The 25,892-nt window shown below is 38.8% G+C and overlaps 1 long non-coding RNA gene across 1 annotated transcript in view; it reads right to left on the minus strand.

Moving 5' to 3' along the window:
* Positions 1–25,892, minus strand: part of LOC144244738 (uncharacterized) — a 134,072-nt gene that overhangs the window by 27,445 nt on the left and 80,735 nt on the right. The window contains exon 5 of the long non-coding RNA XR_013339045.1: positions 17,490–17,662. This is a non-coding gene — a long non-coding RNA (uncharacterized LOC144244738). The remainder of the gene's footprint in view (positions 1–17,489; positions 17,663–25,892) is intronic.

The following is a 25,892-nucleotide window of genomic DNA, read 5'->3' on the forward strand; positions in this document are numbered from 1 at the left end:
AGCTGACAAAAAAAAGAGACAAACTGATCCAGGAACATGAAAGAAGAGTTCGAGAGCTCAGCGATATGGTCAAATGCAACAATATCCGTATTGTAGGAATCCCAGAAGAGGAAGAGGGAGGGAAAGGTGCTAAAGGAGTCCTGGAACAAGTTATAGCAGAGAACTTCCCCGACCTGTGGAAGGAAGTAAATGTTGTAATACAAGAGGCTCAGAGGACTCCCCTCGGACGTAATTTGAATTAATCTTCTGCATGGCATATCATAGTAAAAATGGCAAAATACAAGGACAAAGAGAGANATTAACAGATCAATGAAACCAAGAGTTGTTTTTTTGAAAAAATTAACAAAATTGACAAGCCTCTAGTCAGACTTATGAAAAAGATAGAGCACCCAAATAGACAAAAGTATTAATGAAAATGGACTTATTACAAACAACCCCTCAGAAATACAAGCAATTATCAGGGAATATTATGAAAAATTATATGCCAACAAATTGGACAACTTAGATGAAATGGACAAACTCCTAAACACACACTCACTACCAAAATTCACACGGGAAGAAATAGAAAACCTGAACAGACCCATAACGAGTGAAGAAATCGAATCAGTGATCAAAAATCTCCCAACAAATAAGAGCCCTGGACCTGATGGTTTCCCTGGGGAATTCTACCAGACATTTAAAACAGAATTAATCCCAATTCTTCTCAAGCTATTCCAAAAAATAGAAATCGAAGGAAAACTCCCGGACTCATTTTATGAAGCCAGCATCACTCTGATTCCCAAGCCAGACAGAGATCCAGCAAAAAAAGAGAACTACAGGCCAATATCCTTGATGAATACGGATGCAAAAATCCTCAACAAGATCCTTGCAAATCGAATCCAGCAGCATATCAAAAGAATCATCCACCAAGATCAAGTGGGATTCATTCCTGGGTTACAGGGCTGGTTCAACATTCGCAAAACAATCAATGTGATACATCATATCAATAAAAGAAAAGATAAAAATCATATGATCCTGTCAATAGATGCAGAAAAAGCATTTGACAAAATACAGCATCCCTTCTTAATAAAGACTCTAGAGAAAGTTGGGATAGAAGGAACCTACTTAAACATCATCAAAGCCATCTATGAGAAGCCTTCAGCTAACATCATCCTCAACGGGGAAAAACTGAGAGCTTTCCCCCTGAGATCAGGAACACGACAGGGATGTCCACTCTCACCACTGTTGTTTAACATAGTGCTGGAAATCCTAGTATCAGGCATCAGACAACAAAAGGAAATCAAAGGCATCAGAATTGGTAGCACAGAAGTCAAACTATCACTTTTTGCAGACCACATGATACTCTACCTGGAAAACCCGACAGACTCCACCAGAAGCCTACTAGAACTGATNGAAGGACAAATATCACATGTTCGCACGTATAGGAGGATTAGGAGGAACTTAACTGAGGAACGAGGGGGAGAAGAAGGGGGAAATGGTGGGGGAAAGGGAGAGAGGTAAACCATGGGAGACTCTTGAATGCTGACACAAACTGAGGACTGATGGATGTGGGGGGAGGGGTGATGGGAATGGAGGAGGACACTTGGGATGGGCACTGGGTGTTATGTGGAAACTAATCTGACAATAAACTATTTGTAAAAAAAAAAAAAGAAAGAAAGAAAGAAACACAATAAATCCATCTTAACTTAAAAAAATCTCTTTCTGATGCTTTATTATTAATGTGTAGAAATGTAACAAATTTCTGTATTTTGATTATGTATCCTGTGACCTTACTAAATTCTTATCAATTCAAGTAGATGTTTTTGAGTCTTCAGTGTTCACTCTATATATTTCAGCTGCAAATAGTGAAGATTTTACTTCTTTCTTACTAATTTGAATACTTTTTATTTATTTTTCTTGTCTGAGGGTTGTGGATAGGATGTCCAATACTATGTTGAACAAAAGTGTTGACAGTAGAAATCCTTGTCTTATGGGGAAAACTCTTAGTTTTTCATAATTGTGTATAGTATTTACTGTAAGTTTTATATATTTAGATTATGTTAAGGTATTTTTCCTCTAAATCTACACTGTTGAAAGTTTTTATCATTAATATATTTTGTACTTTGTCAAATTTTTATTTTTTGACTTCTATTGAAAAGATAATATAGTTTTTATGATTTCTCTTATTTATCTGATGCATAACATTTATTAGTTTGCAAATATTGAAGCACTCTTATGTTCAGGAATAAGTCCAAGTTGATCATGGTGAACTACTTTTTAATGCATTATTGGATTGGGTTTGCTAATATTTTGGTGTGAATTTTTGCATCTATTTTCATCAGATATATAGACCTGTAGTTTTCTTTTATTGTAGTATCTTTATCTGGTTTTGGTATCAGGGTAATGTTGGCTTCATAGAATGAATTTGGAAAGTTTTTTCTTGTCCTTTTTTTGGAATACCTTGAGAAGAATAGGTATATACTTTTCCTTAAATGTTTGGTAGAATTTTCCTGTTAATTCATGTAGTTCTGGACTTTTATTTGTGGGGAATCCTTCAATGACTGAGTCACCTTCGTTGCTGGTAATTGTTTTATTCACATTGTCTATTTATTCTTGCTTCAGGTTGGTAGGTTACATGCTTATAGAAATTTATCCAACTCTCCTGGGTTGTCGAATATTTTGATACATATTTTTCATAGTATTCTTATAATTTTTTGTATTTTTGTGGTGTCAGTTATTATTTCTTTTGATTCATTCCTGATTCTATCTACTTGAATTCTCTTTTCTATTTTGTGAGCCTGGATAAAGTTAATCAATTTGTTGGTGTTATTAAAAAACAAGGTCCTGGTTTCATTAATTTATTCTATTGTGTTTTGTTTTGTTTTTAGTTTCTATTTTATTTATTTATGTTAGCACTTTTATCATTTCCTTTCTTCTACTGGATTTGGGTTTTCGTTTCTCTCTTTTTTTTAGTTCCTTATGCACAAGGTTAGGTTGTTTATTTGAGATTTTTATTGCTTCTTCTCCCTCTCTCTTTAAATTTATTTATTTAAATTCAAGTTAGTTAGTACACAGTGTAGTACTAGTTTCAGGAATAGAACCCAGTAGTTAATCACTTACATATAACACCCAGTGCTCATCCCATCAAGTGTCCTTCTTTGTGCCCATCACCACTTGGCCCATCCTCCCACCTCTCCAGCATCTTTCCATTTTTTCCCTGTATTTAAGAGTCTCTTATGGTTTGCTTCCCTCTCTGCTTTTACCTTATTTTTCCTTCCTTTCCCCTATGTTTATCTGCTATGTTTCTTAAATTTCCCATATAAGTGAAATCATATGATATTTGTCTTTCTCTGACTTACGTATTTCACCTAGCATAATACCCTGTAGTTCCATTCACATTGTTGCAAATGACAAGATTTCATTCTTTTTAATTGCCGAGTAGTATCCCATTGAAAACATCTTTGGCCTTGGTCACAATAATTTACTAGATATGTCTCTGGAGGCAAGGGAAATAAGAAACAAAAATGAAATATTGGGACCTCATCAATATAAAAAAGTTTTGCACAGTGGCATGTGGGTGACTCGGTTGAGCATCTGGGTTTTAATTTTGGCTCAGGTCATAATCTCACAGTTCATGAGATCAAAACCTATGTCAGGCTTCTGCTCACAGTGTGGAGCTTGCTTGGGACTTTCTCTCTACCTCTCTCTCTGCCCCTCAACCTGCTTGTAAGTGACTTCTCTTTCTCAAAATAAATAAATATACTTTAGTGGAGGAAAGCCTTCTGCACACAGTGAATCTATGATCTGGAAGTTGAAATACTAGGTGTTTCCTCAAAGGATATAAAAATACCAATTTGAAGGGATACACGCACCCCAATGTTTATAGCAGCATTATCAACAACAGCCAAATTTTAGGAAAAGCCCAAATGAATGGTTCTGTTCCTTTTCTTTTGACAAGTCTGGCTAGGGGGCTATAAGTTTTACTAATTTTTTTTTCCGAAAAACTGGATCCTGGTTTAAATGATCTGCTCTACTGCCGTTTTGTTTGTTTGTTTTGTTTGTATTAGTTTATTTTTACTCTAATCTTTATTATTTCTATTCTTCTGCTGGCTTTATGCTTCATTTGTTGTACTTTTTTCTAGCTCCTTTAGGTGTAACATTAGGTTGTTTATTTGAGATTTTTCCTGCTTTTGGAGGTAGGCCTGTATTGATGTATACTTCTGCCTTAGGACTGCCTTTTCTGCATCCCTAGGGTTTTGGACCATTCTGTCTTTATTTTCATTTGTTTCCATACATTTTAAAATATCTTCAGTAATTTCTTAGTTAATTCATTCATTGTTTAGCATCATATTTTTTAGTCTCTATGTGTTTGTAGTCTTTCCAATTATTTTGTTTCATTGACTTCAGGTTTCATAGCATCGTGGTCAGAAAATATGCATAGCATGATCTCAATCTTTTTGTATTTGTTGAGACCTGATTTGAGACCTAGTATTTGATCTATTCTGCAGAATCTTCCATGTGCCCATGTGTATTCAACTGCTTTAAGATGGAATGTTCTGAAATTATCTAAGTCCATCTCATGCAGTGTGTCATTCAAAGCCATTGTTTCCTTGTTGATTTTCTGCTTAGATCATCTTTGGAGATGTCATGTGGGTCTGAGCCTGTTCTGGTCTTCCTGGACAGGATCTTGCCACACTGAGAATGAGGGAGTTTTGAATGAGAAGGATAGTTGTGCCAAAGTGTAGGTGCTTGGGACCTGGAACAAGTAGACAACCTTTGTCTGGGCTGAGCTACCTTTTGTGATGGATCTATGTTTTCCCTCCTGAGGAGTGAGGGAGAGAAATGGTGCTTGCAGACTCCTTTGTCCTTAGAAGCATTTCCATGAAGGCCACCTCTAAGTGACACTACTAATTTTCCAGTGTGTTACTTGCTCTGTAGTTGCTTTTGTATTTTATCTTTGTTCCTTTCTTCTCTTAATCTCTCATGGTTTGCTGTCTTTAATTAGTGATATACTTGGATTCATTTCTCTTTCTTTTTTTTCATATCTATTACTGGTTTTTGATTTGTGGTTAACATTGATTTTGTATATAACATATTCTGCATATAGTAGTCTATATTAAAGTGATGGTTGCTGTGGTTTGAACCCAGTTTTACTCTTCTTTCCCCACATTTTATGTCTATGGTATCATATTTTACCTTTTATTTGGTGAATCTCTTGACTGATTTTTACAATTATACTTATTTTTACTTTTTTTGTGTGTTTCTTACATTTCTTATTCTTACTTACAGTTTTTCTTTCCACTCAAGGAGTCCCTTTTAACATTTCTTTTAGAGATGTCTCAGTGGTCATGAATTCCTTTAACTTTTGTTTGTCTGGGAAATCCTTTATCTCTCCAATTCTGAGTGATAGACTTGCTGAATAGAGTTTTCTTGTTTGCAGGGTTTTTTTTTTCAGAATTATGAATATATTATACAACTCCTATCTGGCCTACAAAATTTCTGCTGAAAAATCAGCTGATAGCCTTATGGGTTTACCTTTGTTGTAACTCTTTTCTTCCTGTTTTTGAAATTTTCTATTTACCTGTGCTTTCTGTCATTTTAATTGCTATGTGTCTTGTTGTGTACCTCTTTGAATTGATTTTGTTGGGGGCTCTCTGTGTCTTCTGGATATGGATGTCTCTTTCCTTCTCCAGATTTGGGAAGTTTTGAGTTATTATTTTTTTCAAATAAATTTTATGCCCTCTTTTCTCTTGCTTTTCCTTATGGAATCCCTAAATGCATGTGATATTATGCTTGATGGTGTTGCTGAGTTCCCTTAATGTATTTTCATTTATTATTATCATTTTCTCTTATTTAGCCCAGCTTGATTGTTTTCCATTACTGTCATCCAGGTTGCTGATCTATTCTTAACCGACTGAACCACCCAGGCGCCCCAATTGCTGATCTATTCTTCTGCTTCCTCTAGTCTACTATTTATTCTATCTAGTGTATTTTTAGAATCAGTTATTTAATTCTTCATCTCCGGTTCTGTTTTTACATTTTCTACCTCTTTGTTGAGGGTGTTATCAAGGTCTTCCTCTTTTTTCTCAAGTTGGGTATCTTTGTGACGATTACATTAAATTCTCTATCAGGGGTAAGACTTTTCTAGATTTCATTTAACTCACTTGCTGTGATTTTGTCCTGTTCTATCTTTGAAACATATTTCTCTGTCTCCTATTTTTTCTTCTTTTAAGCCCACATCCCCAACGCAGAGCTTGAACTCACAACCCTGATATCAAGACCTGATCTGAGATCAGCAGTTGAATGCTCAAATGACTGAGCCACCAGGCACCCCCATCTCTTCATTTCTTTAACTCTCTGTGTCTTATTTCTATTTCTTAGAAATTTGTCAACTACGTGTCTGGCTTCTGAAAGTACTGGGTTTATGAGGAAGAGGTATTGTAGTGCCTGCAGTGCAATATTCCCTATTTACCAGAACCCGATGTTTCAAGGTTTTCTCATATGTGTCTTGTGTGCATTCTACTTGTGTGATTGAGCTCATTTGTCTCAATCCAGTTGTCTGCACTGGATGTTTTTGCCTGTTATGGGCTGGGTTTGGTACCTGTGTTGTTAGTGGACTAGTCTGGGGCCTCCCTGTGCTTAAATTGAGTCAGACCAGGCATTGACCAGAGCTTCAGTAGCACCAAACTGCAGGGTGTCTTCCCTGAGTTGTTCCCTGAGATCGTTTCATTGGTTGGCAAGGCCTGCAGTCAGACCAGGTGTCTGCCCCCAGCCAACTGTTGGGGTTACAGTTGGACCAGTGTGTGTGTTCATCTTACCACTACTCAGGGCAGGAATCACTTTGGAGTGGTGCAGGCCACTTTTGAGGCTGCTTGCACACGATCAGGCTTGTGGCACTGTTTTGGATGGATCTGTCCAAGGGCAAGTATGTAGAATGTATAGGTGGGTAATGTGCCACCAGCAGGTTCTGTGTGAGTCCACATCAGAAGGGTAGTTGCATCAGCCTTGAAAACCTCTTTCAATGAGGGGGTATGTCCATAGAAGAGTGCAGGGCATATACACACATTGTTAGCAATCTAGATCGAATGTGGTGGCACTGTGCTGATTCCTATAGGTGTGTCTGTATATAGGTTGGGGGATGGAGGAGAAGTATGGTGCCCCCTCCATTTCTTTTCTTCTTGGAGAATTCTCCCAAAGATCCTTGCTCCTTTAACACACACTCTGGGAGTAGTAAACCTCTTTCCCATATACCCCAGGCATTTTCCAAATTGCTGCTTCTATCCCACATCTCACTGAAGCTATTTGTTGTGCTGTTTTTTAAAGGGCAGGAATCCACTATCTTGGAAGGCTGTCTTAGAGCCATGCCTGCTGCTGTTTAGAATTCTAAGTGTTAAGCCCCACCGATCATTAGGCCCCTATATTTTTCAAATTCACATTTTATGAGGATTTGTCTTCCCCATGTAGGTTCCCTAAGCCTGGGATGTCTGGTGTGGGGGTATGTTCCTCTCCGCTCTTCACATTCACTGTGCCCTTCCATTGTGCAGACAGTCTCATGGGTATTTCGACTTTCCACCATGTCTCTGCTTTTCATGCCTCTTTGATGTGGACTCTTCTCTACATTTAGCTGTATGGAGTTTGTTCTGCCAGTCTTTGGGACATTATCCAGGTTATTTAATCCAATCTTTGTGTTATCTAGTTTATCTGTGTGACAAATGAATTTAGGATCCTCCTACTCTACTATCTTCCCCAAAATTCTTGGTTATACTTTTTTGGATATGACTCCAAAAGCAAAGGCAATAAAAATAGAAATAAACAAATATACATATATGTATATATACATATATATATATATATACATATATATATATAAACAATACCAAAAAACTTCTGCACAACAAAGGAAATCATCAATAAAATGAAAAGGCAAATTATTGAATGGGTGAAATATTTGTAAATTATATTTCTGATAAGGAGTAAATGCCCAGAATGTTGAGGAAGGTCATCAAATATATGTGGCCATCAAACTGATCCTTGAGGTTGGACCAGGCAATTGGAGGCTTCTAAGTCCCTCTATTGTTTTTTGGAATGTGTATCCTGCTTGCCTTTTTTGATTCCAGAAGATGCACTAGGAACATACCCTTGAAATAGTGATGTGGTGTTAAAAACAACTACATGGTTTATGTAATTTAATTCATTTAAAGCCTCTTTATAAACTTTTAAGATTTCATGAGTAGGTGTGGAGATCCATTTGTCTTGTTGAAACCCAAGGTAAGCTTCATATGTAACTTCTCTTTGCTTATATAAATTGCCACCGAACACCTGAAACTGTAGCACTGTGTGTCAACTATATTTCAATGGAAAACAAAAACCCTGCCCCGCTACCAACCTGGAGTGGCTTGTCTCTTTCTTCAACTTCACCCTGCCNACTGGGAAACTTATGAGAGGGTTGCAAACCAACAGTTGGTGATCAGGCAAGAGATTAAAAATATGGGCATTTGGAATGAAGCATTTGAGAGGGAAATCCCAAGTTGGCCATCTACTTTGGCATGGACGAGAATGGTGCATACAAGCCTCTCAAGTAAGTTTCCAAGCCTTGGGTAAAGGGCATACATGGAGGAAATCTTAAGAAAGCCAGTAACTTCCATGTGGGGAGGAGTGGCCTATATGTCAGATGATTATGGACCACCACATAAGAAGATGTCCTCTAAATGCCAGCTGGCCTAATGCACTTGTTGGAGTAACTGCACATAGTACAATATGGCAGAGATGAAAAATAAATTGTTGCTACAGAGGTCTGGCTTCTATTATGGAAAGTTTGGCAGAAAACCAAAGACCTATTAAACACTGAAACACAAGTTAGAAGAAGAGCTGAAGTTAGGGAAAGATGTGTGAGTGGCCACTACTTTGCTAGCTTTAGGACTTGCAGACGAGTTGGAAGAGCAGGATAATAACTTAGTGACTTAAGCATGGTATTTTGCAAAACTATAGAGTGCAGGCTGCTGTGGATTAAGGTCTAGGCTCTTGTGATAGAGCATAATTAAGATACTAAGAGGTGAAATCCCTGAGAAAGTAATGAAAATGAAAAAGAATATTATGGTGATTAACAGTGGAACAGGCAAAACGACCCAAATTTTTAGACCCTTAATGCAAAGTAAAATTTTAAATAACAATTACCCCAAAATTTGTTGGACAGAACTTGAATTCTTTCTCTGTTCCTTGAAGTTATAAATCTTATCAGATCCTTGAAATGTAAACACCCCAGGAGATAACCAAAACATTTCCTACAGAGACTGAAGGAAAATGGGGAAGGGTCTTTAAAATACAAACTGCTGTAAAAGTTTCCTTGCCCAAAACCTAGTCCACAACTTCCAAAAGAAGACAAATGTCACTAAGAAGCTTTAGACATGTGAATGTGTACCCGATTCATGGCTAGAATTTTGATATAAAAACTAAATAAATTTAAAAAGTTGCAGAAATTTTGTGGAAAGGGACTACTGAGTAATAATTTTTATATGTAGCAATACTGGAATGATTCTATGTGGATTAAAAATTTAAAAAATAGAGTGCTTAACTATCAAAAGCAAACAGATTCAAAATTAGAATTTGGTTTTCTTTTTGTTAAAATAATAAAGTTTTCTTAGATTGTTGACCTGCTATTAATAAGAACTTATAAATAAAGGTTTTTCTTTACCTTTAATCTAATCTGTCTAGAAAACAAAGATTTTATGTTTTGTCCTTATCAGGTCTTTGGTTACTTAAGATACTGAGTCTTCTCTATTACAACAGCTAAATCTTTTACAACTATATAATTTTTGTATATGCTAAATTTCCTGGAAACGTTGTCAAATAAAAAGTGATGCTAAGCTTTCCTTAGTGTATTTTTATATGAAATTCCTACAAATCTGATATGCCATAACCAAATTCTCTTGTCAAATGCATTATAATGAACTCTGACTATAAGGAAGTCCAAAATCATCCTACTTACTGCATGGTAGACTAATAGGTCGAGAGATAAGATTTGGGGGTAAAGAAGAAGACTTTATTCTGAAAGCAAGAAAACTCAGCAGATGGCTTGCTATTGACCCAAAGCACCTTTCCTCTCAGCATGAAATTTGAGCTTTTCTTATATTAACAAAAGTGGGAAGCAGCACTGGATTGGCATTAAAAGATGACTTACATCAATAGATATCTGAGCAATATTGTGTAAGTTATTTAGTTTTTGTGAGTTTATTTTTGCCTACAGGAATTTGGCTATGTCATTCCTATAAATCTTAAACATAAAATAATCATTTCTGTACTTACTTCCTTATCTCCTTGGGTGAAGTAGGTTTTGGGCAAAAAGCAGCTTTTGCAAATATTAGCTGTAAGCAAAATTTCTTCAATGACGACCATAATTCTATACACAACTAAACAGAAGTTTCTAAGCTATGGGTCATAGCAACAAGGAAAATAAAAACAATGTGGAGGCAGACATGTTAAGTATTTGTTGTTCCCTGTTACATCATCGATCTGTAACTATAGCCATTTGAGGGTTGTTTTTTTTTTCCTTTGCAGATCGACATTGTTTTACTCTAATGCTTTGGCAAAGCGTTCCTGCAGAGGAAAGCTGACAGTGTAGGAGGATTCTGAGCCCACCTAGTCCCACTGACACACTGAGATAGCAGATAAATCAGTGGAAGTGATTCATAAAATAACCCAAAGACTAGAAGAACAGACTCCCCATAGTTAATCAACGAGAAGGAGCCAAATCAAAAAGGGCAGGAGAGGTATCGATGCAATTGGGAAATAAACACTTAGTGAGACTAACTACGGATTGGAAGGACACCAAAAGGACAGACAAGTAAGAGGATAATACCCCACATCAAGTATCACAAGTACAAGGAACCTGGACTGAGAAGATGACTCCCCATAACATTTATTTGAAAATCAGTGGGGTTTAACTTCATGTATTTTTACAACTTAACTCTGGGCACTTTAAAATCAGTGGGATTATTACTGGAAAAGCAAATGGTGAGAGGAAACTGCAGCCCTGCCCTCAAAGAACTGGCATAACAAATAACCCAGCTGAGATAGAGCAAAGAAGCAGACATTTGAAAGTTGACTGGGTGAAGATTTACTTACTAATCTCAGAGTGTGTGCTGGATGGGAAGGGATCTTTACAAGACTTCCCCAAGAGCAAAAGACTTGGGAAGTAGCTGTTCTCTCCCCCATGTTCCACAGCCTAGATATTGGGACATTTAAAGGGATCAGCATGAATATTCTCTACCTATCTTTCTAACACTGTGCACCTACACTCGAATTCTGTGAATCTTCCCCATTCACTCACTTCGTAGGCATCCTTCCAAAGCTATTCCTGCCATGACATAACCTGCAAGTAGCCTTTTCATGGACCAGCACCGCTACAAAGTGACTCTTGCCTTTAAAAAAAAAAAAGGCACAATAACAATACACTAATATGCCTGCAGCCCTAGAAGCCGAATTTTATAGTTATCAGCACAGAAAGGATACCATGAAAATCAGTGTGATTGAAGACCAGGGAGACAGACTGGGGGCATGCATCTGGTGACTTCTGGACTTGTTTACCAACTGAATCCTCTCAGATGACAAGGTAGAGAGAGTAATCAGAAGGATGGTGCAACAGAAATGTCAACAGATACACTAGGGGCGTTTGATCTTCTAGCCCCATCCACCAATGAATGCCTCTCTGAGGATAAGTCAGGGAGAATTCCCTGCAAGCCATTCAACTACAGCCCCAGCTAAGGAAAGACATATGGTCTGACTGCTTACACTATCCAATTAGAAACCCTCAGCAATCCCAGGTTGATTCCATAACAGGACAGAAACAAAACCTTGCTAACAACAGACAAAGTGGATTATTGAAGTCCAGAATGCTGAAGGCAAATGCGGTTCACCAATAATAGTAGGGTGTATGAAACCCATAAAGAGTTTCCTCTGAACCACCTGGTTTTGGAGAACAAGAGTCATTGTATTATAGGGCACCACAGGATCTCTTCTTCATAAGGACACCACTTTGAAGATCAGGAGATGTAGCTGACTTTGCTAATACATAGAAACAGACAAAGAAAGTTAGACAAAATGAGAATACAAGGAATGTATCCCAGTTGAAATAACCGGAAAAACGCACAGCAAATGAGCTAAATGAAATGAAGATAAACAAGATGCTTGATAGAGAATTCAAAGTAGTAGCCATACAGATACTCACTGGACATGAGAATAGACTTCAAGATCTTAGTAAAACCTTAAAGAAAAAGAGAGAGAGAGAGAGACAGGAGCGCCTGGGTGGCTTAGTCGGTTAAGCGTCCGACTTTCGCTTAGGTCATGATCTCGCGGTTCATGGGTTCGAGCCCCACGTCGGGCTCTGTGCTGACTGCCAGCTCAGAGCCTGGAGCCTGTTTCAGTCTGTGACTCCCTCTCTCTCTGACCCCCCCCCGCTCACGCTGTCTCTCTCTCTCTCTCTCTCTCTCTCCTAGAAATAAATAAAAAATTTTTAAAAAAGAGAGAGACAGACAGAAATTTAGGAAAAAAAATCAGAGTCAAAGACCTCAATAACTGAAATTAATGCATTAGAGAGATAAATATCAGATTAAAGGAGGCAGAATGGATCAATGAGCTGTAATACAGGGAAATAAAGAGCAACCAAGCTGAATAGCAATAAGAAAAAGAAGCAGACGCATTAGAAGGAGGAAGCGTGGAGAAGGAAGAGGAGTAGAGGAGGAGGAGTTGGAGGAGGAGGAAGGGAGGGAGGGAAATAAGGGGAAGAAGCGGGAGAAGGAAGGAGGAGGAGAAGCGGGAGCAGAAGAAGAAGAAGAGGAAGAAGGAGGAGGAGGAGGAGGAGGAGGAGGAGGAGGACACAGCATAGCAAGATGTAGTGATCACTGAGACACACTGGGAGCGAACAATCCCCTTTCTGGAAAATTTTGGGAAGACGATTTACTGCCTCCCCAAAGAAACAAAAACACCCTTCAAGTGCCAGTCAAAGAGACCTTTCATCTGCAGGGTGGAGAGGCTCTACTGCAGAGGAGGGGAACAGAACTGCACCATGCCTGCTCGTTTAAGAGTGAGTTTTGAATCCCAGCTGCATTCCAAGTGCTGGGTCCTTTAAGACCTCAGGTTTTGAATCCTAGCTGTGTGCACCAAGGAGAATGCACATGATGGTTGTGGTGCAGGGCGACCTGATGACCCTCTTTATAATGTGAGGGCTGCCTGAACAACTGGGGTTGAGACCCTCAGTCTGGGATGAGAGACCTGGGTGATGTCCTTTTTCCTCACAACACCAACACAATGAGACCCGAGAGAGCAGCCCACTGGCTCCCAGGGAGGCAAGACTCGCTTACACCAAACTCTGACACTCTGTGACTGGCCACTGTTTATTTACTGGGGCAAGAGCAACTCTGAACCTATACAGCTGGCCTGGTTCCCAGACCAGCATAGCTACCTCTCTCTCACTGGCACCAACAGATAAGTAATTTTTCCTTCTTTTTTAACCCAAATTCTTTTTTTTTCCTAGTGGAAAGAGACTCATGGTTATGATTTGCTTTGCAATTTCATTTTATCCTTTTTTCGTTTTCTTTTTGAATAAGGTTTTTTATTCTTTTCTTCACTTTCTTTTCGCTTCTGACTCCCCTACTTGTTTTCCTCCTTTCTTTTCTTTGGAAACAGCCTTATAGTTTCATGATTCTGTTTGGTATTCTTTTGTTTCCTTTCCATCTCTCTTTTTATGGGATCAGGATTACCCCATGTCCCGTTTTCCTTTTATTCAGAGTCACTTCAACAAACAAATTAAAGCACACTAGTTAAAGGTCCAAACACTCCACCACTGCAAGCAAGAAGGAGATCTGCAGAGGACTGACCAGTGGGAAAGAGCAGAGTGTGCACCGCATACAACAGAAACACTTCCTGAAGTGCCAGGCCTTGGACAGTGTATGATCCCTTTTTAATACAGAAGCACTCTCAGGTGTAGGAAACATAGCAAACTTTTAAAACATTCAAAAGACAGAAACTTAGCCAAAATGACAAGACAGAGGAATTATACCCGAAATAAAGGCCAAAAATAAATTACAGCCAGGTACTTGCTCAAAATAAATGTAAACAATATATCTAAATGAGAATTTAGAACAACAGCAAAAGACTACTAGCTGGACTTGAAAAAAAAAAAAAACAAAACACAGAAGACACCAGAGAAACAGTGGCTGCAGAGATCAAAGACCTAAAACTAGTCAGGATTAAAAAAAAAAAAATGAGCGGCGCCTGAGTGGCTCAGTCGGTTGAGCCTCTGACTTCGGCTCAGGTCATGATCTCACGGTTCGTGAGTTTGAGCCCCGCATCAGGCTCTGTGCTGACAGCCAGCTCAGAGCCCAGGGCCTGCTTTGGATTCTGTGTCTTCCTCTCTCTCTGATGCTCCCCTGCTCACACTGCCTCTCTCACTCTCTCTCTCAGAAATAAATAAAAATATTTAAAAATTTTTAAATGATACAACTGAGATGCAAAATAAAGTAGATAGAGTGACAACAGGATTGAAGAGGCAGAGGAGAGAATAGGTGAAATAGAAGATAAAATTATGGAAAAAACAATGAAGTTGAAAACGGTAGGGAAAATAAATCACTGTATCACAAAGGGAGACTTAGAAAACTAAGTGATTCCATGAAACAAACAATATCCATATCATAGGTGTCCCAGAGGAAGAGTGAGAGAAAGGGGCAGAAGGTTTATTTGAACAAATTATAGCTGAGAGTTTCCCTAATCTGGGGAAGGAAACATATATCCAACTCGAAGAGGCACAGAGAACTCTCTTCAAAATTAACAAAATAGGTAAACATCATGACATATGATAGTGAAACTTGTAAAATACAAAGATAAAGAGGGAATTTTGAAAGCAGGTGGGGACAAAAGGTCCTTAATCTACAAGGGTAGACACATAAGGTTAGTAACAGACATGTCCACTGGAACTTGGCAGGTGAGAAGGGAGTGAAATACTCAATGTGCTGAATAGGAAAAATATGCATTCAAAAGTCATTTATCCAACAAGGCTGTCATTCAGAATAGGAGAAGTAAAAGACTTCCCCAGAGAAACAAAAGCTAAAGGAGTTCATGACCACTAAACCAGCCTTACAAGAAATTTTAATGGGATGCTTTGAATGGAAAGCAGCAAAGACTACAAAGAGTCAGAGAGAATCACCAGAAACAGTGAATCTACAGATAATACGATGACAGTAAATTCATATCTTCCAATAATCACTCTGAATGTAAGTGGACTGAATGTTCCAATCAAAAGACATAAGGCATCAGAGTGGATTAAAAAAACAAAAACAAGATCTTCCCATCCATCAATAGCCTGCCTTCAAGAGTCTCATTTATCAGTTTTTAGATATTTATTTTTGAGAAAGAGAGAGAGAAACAGAGTGTGAGTAGGGGAGGGGCAGAGAGAGAGAGAAAGAGAGAGAGAGAGACAGGATATGAAGCAGGCCCCAGGCTCTGAATTGTCAGCACAGAGCCTGATGTGGGGCTCTAAAGTATGAAGTGCAAGATCATGACCTGAGCCAAAGTTGGGCACTTAACTGACCGAGACACCCAGGTGCCTCTTAAGAGACTCATTTTAGACCAAAGACACCTGCAGATTGAAATGAGGGGATGGAAGGGACAACTGTTTGGCTCAGTTGGTTGGGCGTCTGACTTCGGCTCAGGTCATGATCTCACAGTTCGTGGGTTTGAGCCCCATGTTGGGATCGGTGCTGACAGCTCAGTGCCTGGAGCCTGTTTCAGATTCTTTGTCTCCCTCTCTCTCTGCCTCTCCCCATGCTCGTGCTCTGTCTGTCTGACTCTCAAAAATAAATAAACATTAAAAATAAACAAAAAATAAACAAAAAAAATAAAATGAGGGGATAGAGAACCATCTATCATTCTAATGTAGGTCAAAAGAAAGCTGAAGTAGCATATATATATATCTCAGATACATACATACATATATATGATATATGTATATCAGATATATATATATCAGAAAAACTAAATTTTAAAATAAAGATTATAACAGGAGATGAAGAAGGGCATTTTATCATAATTAAGGTTATATCCATCAAGATCTAATAACTGAAAATATGTATGCCCTCATCTTGAAAGCACCGAAATATATCAATTAATCACAAACATAAAGAAAATCACTTATAACAAAACCATTATAATAGGTGACTTTAATATCCCTCTTAGAGCAATGGACAGATAAACTAAGCAGAAAATCAACAGGGAAAAAATGGGTTTAAATGACACACTGGACCAGATGTACTTAACAGATATATTAATAACATTTCATCCTAAAGCAGGAGAATACACATTCTTCTTGAGTGTACATGGAAAATTCTCCAGAATCGATCACATACTGGGTCACAAATCAGCCCTCAACAGGTACAAAAAAATTGAGATAAAACCATGCATATTATTAGATCACAATGCTGTGAAACTTGAAATCAGCCAAGGAAAAATTTAGAAGCCTTCGAATACATGAAGGTTAAAGAGCAACCTACTAATGAGTGAATGCAGAAAACTTAAGAAGAAAAAAAAATAAAAACACATGGGAGGAAATGGAAATGAAAATATGACATTTCAAACCCTCAAGATTTCAGCAAAGGCATTTCTAAAAGTGCATTGCAATTCAGGCCTATCTCAAGAAGCAGGAAAGTTCTCGAAATACAACCTAACCTTACACCCAAAGGAGCTAAAAAGGAGTAGCAAATAAAGCCAAAGCCAGTAGAAGTAGGTAAATAATAAAAATTACAGCAGAAATAAATGATAAGGAAGCAAAAATAAAGTAGAATGGTACAATGCAATTAAAAACTGCGTTTTGAAGGAATAAACAAGATAGATAAACTTGAAAAGAGAAGAGGACCAAACGGATAAAATCATGAATGAAAGAGGAGACATCACAACTAACACCACAGAAATACAATCAACTATAAGAGAATACTATGAAAAATTATATGCCAACCAACTGGGTAATCTGGAAGAAATGGACAAATTCCTAGACACTCACACACTACCAAAACTCAACAAGAAGAAATAGAAAAACTTCACAGACCCATAGCCAGCAAATAAGTTGAATCAGTAATCAAAAATCTTCCAACAAAGAAGAGTCCAGGGCCTGAGAGCTTTCCAGGGTAATTCTACCAGAAATTTAAAGACGAGTAAATACTTATTTTTCTCTAACTGTTCCAAGACATAGAAATAGAAGGAAAACTTCCAAACTCATTCTACTAGGCCAGCATTATTTTGATTCTAAAACCCAACAAAGGTAATGCTAAAAGGGAGAATAACAGGCCAACATCCATGGTGAACATGGGTGCAAAAATTCTCAAAATACTAGCAAATCCACTTCAACATTACATTAAAAGATTTATTCACCCTGATCTAGTGGGATTTATTCCTGAGCAGGGCTAGTTCATTTTTCACAAATCAATCAATGTGATACACTACATTAATAAAAGAAAAGATAGGGGCACCTGGGTGGCTCAGTTGGTTAAGCACTTGACTTCGGCTCAGGTCATGATCACACCGTTCGTGGGTTCAAGCCCCGCATCGGGCTCTGTGCTGATGGCTAGCTCAGAGACTGGGGCCTGCTTCAGCTTCTGTATCTCCTCTCTCTGACCCTCTTCTGCTCACGCTGTCTCTCTCTCTGAAATAAATAAAACATTGAACATTTTGTTAAAAAAACAAAGGATAAGAACCATATGATTCTTCAATAGATGTAGAAAAATAATTTAACAAAATATAGCTTCATTTATTGATAAAAAAAACTGTTAAAAATAGACATAGAAGGAACACACCTACATGTCATAAAAGCCAAATATGAAAAACCTACTAATCATCATCCTAAATGGGGAAAAACTGAGAGCTTTTTCTCCTAAAGTCAGGAACATGACAGGGCTGCCTGCACTTGCCACTGTTATTAAAAATGGTATTATGAAGTCCTAGCCTCAGCAATCAGACAACAAAATCAGATAAAAGACATATAAACTGGTAAAGTAGAAGTCAAACCTTCACTCTTCACAGATAACATTATTCTCTACATAGAATACCCAAAATACTCCACTAAAAACCTCTAGAACTAATATATGAATTCTGCAAATTCACAGGATTTAAATTCAATGTGCAGAAATCGGTTAAATTTATATACATCAATCATAAAGCAACAGAAAAAGATCTCAGGGAATCAATTCCATTTCCAATTGCACCAAAACCCATAAAATACCTGTCTAGGAATAAACCTAATCAAGGAGGTAAAAGATCTGTATGCTGAAAACTAGAGAAAGCTTATCAAAGAAGTTGAGGAAGACATAAAGAAATGAAGGGAAAAAAAAACACTCCATGCTCATGGACTGTAAGAACAAATATTGTTAAAATGTCTACCTTACTTCAGCAATTTACACTTTCAGGGCAATCCCTATCATCATTCTCTAAAATTTTTATGGAACCAGAAAAGACCACAAACAGCCATAGTAATGTTAAAAAGGAAACCAAAGCTGGAGGCATCACAATTCTAGATTTTAAGCTGTGTTACAAAGCTGTAATCATCATGAAAGTATGGTCCTGGCACAAAAACAGACATATAGATCAATGGAACAGAATACAGAACCCAGAAATAGACCCACAATTGCATGGCCAACTAATCTTCAACTAAGCAGGAAAGAGTATGTAATGGAAAAGTGACAGTCTCTTCAGTTAATGGTGCTGGGAAAATTGGACAGTGACATGCAGAAGAATGAAGTTAGACCACCTTCTAACACCATACACCACAATAAATTCAAAATGGATGAAAGACAGAAGTGTGAGACAGGAAATCATTAAATCCTACAGGAGAAAACAGTCAGCAACCACTTTGACCTTGGCCACAGCTACTTCTTACACGTCCCCAGAAGCAAGTGAAAAAGAAATAAAAATAAACTATTGGGACTTCATCAAGATAAAAGTGTTCTGCACATCGAAGGAAACAATAAACAAAACTAAAAGACAACTGATTGAATGGGAGAAGATATTTTCAAATGGCATATCCTTAAAAGGTTAGTATCCAAAATCTATAAAGAATTTATCAATTTCCACACCCAAAAACACAAATAATCCAGTGAAGAAATGGGCAGAAGACATGAATAGACACTTTTCCAAAGAAGACTTTTAGATGGCTAACAGACACATAAGACGATGCTCAATATTATTCATCATCAGAGAAATACAAATCAAAACAACAATGAGATACCATCTCCCACTTGTCAGAATGACTACAATTAACAGCTCAGAGAATAACAGATGTTGGCGAGGATGCAGAGAATGGGGAACTCTTTAGCATTATTGGTGGGAATGGAAACTGGTGTGGTCACTCTGGAGAACAGTATGAAGGTTCCTCAAGAAAAATAAAAATAGAACTACCCTGTGACCCAGCAATTGCACTACCAGGTATTTATCCAAAGGATACAAAAATGCTGTTTCAAAGGGACCCATGCACCCCAATATTTATAGTAGCGCTGTAAACAATAGACAAAGTTTTGGTATGGAAAGAGCCCAAATGCCCATAAATTAATGAATGAATAAAGAAGAGATGGTATATATGTATGGAATACTACTCAGCAATCAAAAAGAATGAAATCTTACCATTTGCCACAATGTGATAGGGACTAGAGTGTATTTTGCTAAGTGAAATAAGTCACAGAAAACAAATATCATATGATTTCACTCACATGTGTAATTTAAAAAACACAACAGATGAACATAAAAGAAGAGAAGGAAAAATAAGCCAAAAACAGAGAGGAGACAAATCATAAGAGACTCTTAAATACAGAGAACAAACAGGGTTTACAGGAGGGGAAGTGTGTGTTGGGGCGCCTGGGTGGCTTAGTCGGTTAAGCGTCCGACTTTCACTTAGGTCATGATCTCGCGGTTCGTGGGTTCGGGCCCCACATCGGGCTCTGTGCTGACTGCCAGCTCAGAGCCTGGAGCCTATTTCGGTCTGTGACTCCCTCTCTCTCTGACCCTCCCCTGTTCACGCTGTCTCTCTCTCTCAATCCTAGAAATTAAAAAAAAAAAAAAAGGAGGGGAAGTGTGTGGAGGGATGGGCTAAGTGGGTGATGGGCATTAAGGAAGACACTTGTTAGGATGAGCACTAGGTGTCATATGTAAGTGATGAATCATTGGGTTCTACTCCTGAAATCAGTACTACTTAGTATGGTTACTAACTTGAATTTAAATAAATGTTTTTTAAATGTAGTTTGTTTAGAATGGGTTCAGACTCAAACAACCTCTGACATACTATAGATTGCTATACATATAAGATGTTATATAAAAACCTAATGATAACCACACATCAAAAACCTGTAATAGGTATGCAAAAATAAATAAAGAGAAAAGAATCCAAGCAGAGCACTAAAGAAATACATGAAACCACAAGGTAAGAGAGAAAGAGAAGAAAATAAGAATGGAGAACTACAAAACAAAAAATAAAACAAAACCATTAAAACAACAAAATGGATATAAGTACTTACCTATCAATAATTATTTTGAATGTAAATGGACTAAATGCTACAATCAAATACAGAGTGTGAATGAATGGATAAAAATGAAGACTTGTTTGACTTTTACTTGAGGAGGAGCTCAGGAAGATGGCAAAGTAGGAGTACCCGGACTTCACCTCATCCCATGTTTACAACTAGATATAATCTACATCCAAGAAAACAAGCCAGAGTATCGTCCAACACCTGGAGAACAAAACCCAAAACTAAATATATAAAATAAGTTACTTCTGATAAGTGATGAAGGCAGAGGGAGACCATCCACATGTGGAAGAAAGCTGCACTCATGGAAAGATCAGACAATGGGACTTCCTATGAGGAAGCTCACATGGGGAAGACTGATCCCCATAATGCTTGACTTTGAAAACAAGAGGGGGTGAATATTGTGACTGTAAAACCAGTGTATCTTGGTGCCTGAGGCTTTAGAAGACAGCTGACCAGCACCGCACAAGCAGGAAATGACAAGTGATTGCTGGATCATCACCCCTTAGGACACAGAAGCCTATGTGGAGAGGGTAACATACAAACAGCAGCTTACACAATGCAAGGGACAAACAGGAGAATGTTCTTTTCACACTACTTCTGGAGCTTGTTGGGGACCTTCTCCAAAATGAAGGAGGTAGCAGTTACCATTTTCCTCCACTGTTCTCCAGCAAAAGCAAAGAGCAGTCTTGGGGAGGCAGGGATGTACAAACACTTGCTAAATAACCTGGTAACAGTGTGTCATGACCATGAGTTCACCTGAGGACTTTCTCACTCTAAGCCTGCTAGACTCAGGCATAGTTCAAGGAAAATTTTGTTGAAGACTTGCATGTGTGCTGCCCAGCTCCCAGGTACATGGCTGCCATTGTGTTCTGCATCCAGGTTCCACAAAGAGCCCAGCCATTTGTGGGTGCCATGTCCTGCCATGAAGTGCACAGTTTTTGCTATGAAACATCCACACATCCTGCCTTCCCAGTAGCATGCCTATACCAAACATTGTGTGCCTGCCTAAGCCAGGTCCAGCCATCACCATGAGGTGTGCTATGCCCAGCTTTGCACAGCCAGCAGCCTGGAGTCACTCCAACACTTCAGGGGATCTGGCATAGGACTAGTGACCTAATATAAATTTTTCTAAAGGGGCTGCCCCACTCCCAATTTCCCTGGTGCACACACCCCATCAAAGGTATCTTGTATATGTCTTTGTTAATGCCACAAAGAACAAGCAGAGTCCACAAGAAAGAGAGACTCAGAGTAGACAATTGCAGTAAAAGGAACAGTGATTCAGACACAAGGTGTCTGCAAGGTGTAAGCAACACACATAGGATACTCTCCTGAAGTTCCATGTTCTAGTAAATAAGAGATATTGCACTGTAGGGTACTACAGGAACTCTTCAAAAAGTCACTACTTTCAAGAGCAGAAAGCATAGCCGACTTTTATAACACACATAAACAGACACAGAGAGGCAGACAGAATGAGGAGATAGAAAAATTAATTACAAATTAAAGAATAGGACAAAGCCACAGACAGAGACTTGAGCAAAACTGATATCAGTAACATGCTGATAGAGAATTTAAGGTAATGATCATAAGGATACTCACTCTACTTGAGAAAAAGAGTGGAAGACATAGGAGTAACGTTTGGCACAGAGCTGAGGAATAACATAGCAGACATAAAGGGCACAATAAATGAAATGAGAAACACTAGATGGAATGAAGAGCAGGATGAAAGAATCAGAGGGATGAATTAGTGCCATAGAAGATAGAGTAATGGAAAGTAATCAAAATGAACAAAAGAGAGAAAAAAGAACTACCTAAAATCAGAATAGACTTAAGGATTTCAGTGGCTCTATCTAACATAAAAAGCTTTGTATTATAGGAGTCCCATTGGAGAGGAGAGAGGGGAGCCTGGGTTAAGTGTCTGGCTCTTGGTTTGGCTAAGGTCATGATCTTGTGGTTTGTGAGCTTAAGCTCCACGTCAGGCTCTGCACTGACTGTGGAGCCTGTTTGGGATTCTCTCTCTCTCTCTCTCTCTCTCTCTCTCTCCCTCCTTCTCTGCCCCTCCCCTGATCATTCTCTCTCTTTCTCCCTCATTAAAAAATAAACTTAAAATATTTTAAACATTAGAAGAAAGAGAAAAGGAGGAAGAAAATTTATTGTAAGATATAATAGCTGAAAACTTCCTTAATCTGGGAAAGGAAACAGACAGCCAGATCCAGGAGGCACAGAAAATTCCTATCAAAATCAACAAAAGGAGGCCAACACCAAAATATGCTGTAATTTAAATTTCAAGTTATAATGTTAAACAAAAATTTTTTAAAGCAGCAAATGAAAGACAGTAAATTACAAAGAAAAATCAATAAGGATAATAGGATATTTTTAAACAGAAACATTATAAGTTCAAAGGGTGAGGCATGATGTATTCAATGGACTGAATGGGGGAAATATGCATCCCTGAATATTGTATCCAACAAGGAAATCATTCAGAATAGAAGAAGAGAAAAAGAATTTCCCAGGCAAACAACAACTAAAGGACTCCATGACCACTAAACTAGCCCTGAAAGAAATATTAAAGGGGACACTTTGAGTGGGAATAAAGACCAAAGATGACAGTATAAAGTTAGGAATCACAGGTACTCAAAATGAATTTTTTCAGTAAAAAAAAAAAAAAAATGAGTCAAGGAACTATGAAAATAAATGGATATATAATATAACAACATACACCTACATGAGAGAAGAGAAGTAAAGACAGGTTTCAAAGTGAAATGAACATCAACTTAATATAGACTGCTTTATGCAGAAGAAGTCATAATGAACCTAATGAAAACCATATATTAAAAAAATTATTAATAAACATGCAAAAAAGAGGGATACCTAAAAAATGGTGGAGAAATAGGAGGCTCAAAATTTCCCGCTGCATCACCCAAACAAAAAAAGGGCTGAAGCCAAAGGCCTCTGAACTCCAAGAGTCTGGGAAGAAAGGAGACGGAGTCTACTAGGAAAACGGCCTTATAGTGTGAGTGCGAACTGGGGGAGGAAAAGCAGGCCAGGACACAGAGGCATGGAGGGGAGGGAGCCCCTTCTGTGGAGAGACAAAGGGAAGACAAAGTGGCTGGGGAAGTGCAAAACTGTATCTGGAGAAGAGAAAATCCTCGGCCTGAGGATCCTATCCTATCCTATCCTATCCTATCCTAACCAATATGCCAGGGGACCAAAGGACTTCCCTACGGGACAGGCTGGGAGCCCAGTCAGGATCAGAAGGAAGAGATCCCCTACTCTGAAGTGCCAGGCTCACTGGATTACATTTCAGGGGACATCATTAATGCGCATGGAGTGAGAGCTTGGAACGCAGCTGGGTGTGGGTCATAGGAGATGACCCACCTTGCCTGCACCTGTGGCACAGTGAGAATAGATACAAAGGAATGATTTGGGACATTTGGTTTGAGGAAAAGGGATTGGGGGGATCGCAATTTTTCTCCCCATAACCACCAAGGTGGGGCCTCAGGGATCAGCCAGCAGGACCCACTCACACCAAACGACGCCCATCTGTGCTAGGGAGCTGCTGGGAGCCTTAAGATGCTATAGAAATAGATGGCCCTACCCTAGGACCAGTGCTTCTGCATTGCCATTATTAACTCTAGATCAATTCATGCTATTCTATATTCTACCTTTTCTCAGTCTTATCTCTTCCCTCCTCTGGCCTGGCTCTTCTGGTTATAGGTTTGCTTAAACAGAAATATTTAATCCATCCTCTTGATGTATTTTAACACTTCCTTCTTTACCTTCCTTTCTCTCTCTCTGGAATAATCAAACTATATAGTTTCTCTGGGTAACATTATCTTCATTTCCTTCTCCTCGCCTCCTGCCAAATTCTCCTTTTTCTCTCTCTGGATTAAGCCTTTAGTCTCTCATTTTCTCTTCCTACCCATCTCTGTCATTTCTCTTTATATATGCTCTTCCATCAGCACTGTTTCCACACTGCTGTTTATTTGTAGCTGGGATTTCTGGTTTTATGCTTTTACTCTGTCTTTTTATTTTTTTTTTGGGTGGTTTTCTTGTTTGTTTGGTTTATTTGTGCATTTGAGTGTTTTTGTTCCCTCTCTGTTTATCTGTCTGTTTTCCTTCCCAGGGCTACATCAAGGAGCAAACCAAAGAACACATGGTGGAGAGTCCAAAACATCACTATGAGTAGGGAAATAAAATAACCAAAGTCACATCAAGACAGACAAAAGGAAGGAGGGAAGCAAGATGGTGGAGAAGTAGGGAGCTCCGTACATTTCACTCGCCCCCATCTCTCAAACCGAGAAGGCCTGAAGCTATAGGAACCTTTACAAATCCAGGAGTTTGAGAGGAAAAGGAGACAGAGTCCACTGATAAAACCTTATAGCGTGAGTGTGAACTGGGGAAGATAAAAATGGGCCAGGACCGGAGACACAGGGGGAGGGGAGTGATCCCCCTTTGCAGGGGACCACGGTGAGTCGAGGGGGAAAAAAGAAAGAGTGGCTGAAACTGCTCAAGACACTGTCCCTATCGCTGGAGAAGAGAAAAACCTTGGCGCAGGACACAGAGGGGTCCGGTTTCTTGCTGTCCACCTGACCATAGGCAGGACACATTCGTCCCAGGCGACCCCAGGAGAAACTGCTCCTCGCTTGCCAGCTCGACCTGGAGGGGACACTGTGGTGCCTAAAGCCGTGCCTTCGTGCCTTCGTGCTTCTAGCTCCATTTGATCCCCAGGGGGGAGGCAAGAGACTTGAAACTGCTCTGAGGGACTCAGGTAGTATCAATGGGGCGCATGGACTAAGACCTGGAAACGAGGCCTGGCTTGGGATATAGAACATGGCTCTCCTTGACTACTCCCACCACACTGGAAGTTCAGACACAAAAGAGTGAGTTGCAATGCTTGGTTCGAGAAGGGACTGGGGCGCCGCCACTTTTCTCCCCACAACCACCAAGGCAGGACCCCCGCAGGACACACTGGAAGCTAAAACCTGCCTACACCAAACCATGCCAATCCCTGCTAGAGAGCTGCCTTTTTAAAAATAAATTTATTTATTTATTTATTTATTTATTTATTTATTTATTTATACCAGAGCTCGGGTCAATACTAACATGGATACACTGCCCTGATTGATTTTGGGCACTGGGTTGCTTAAATGGTCACATTTAATCCATTCTCTAGATGTATATTCTACATCTCCACTGCTACTTTTTTTTCTCTCTCTCTGGAGCAATCAGACTATATNAGCTAAAACCTGCCTACACCAAACCATGCCAATCCCTGCTAGAGAGCTGCCTTTTTAAAAATAAATTTATTTATTTATTTATTTATTTATTTATTTATTTATTTATACCAGAGCTCGGGTCAAT

Source organism: Crocuta crocuta, unplaced genomic scaffold (assembly GCF_008692635.1).
Source record: "Crocuta crocuta isolate KB4526 unplaced genomic scaffold, BGI_CrCroc_1.0 scaffold208, whole genome shotgun sequence".
In the NCBI taxonomy this organism is placed as follows: Eukaryota; Metazoa; Chordata; class Mammalia; order Carnivora; family Hyaenidae; genus Crocuta; species Crocuta crocuta.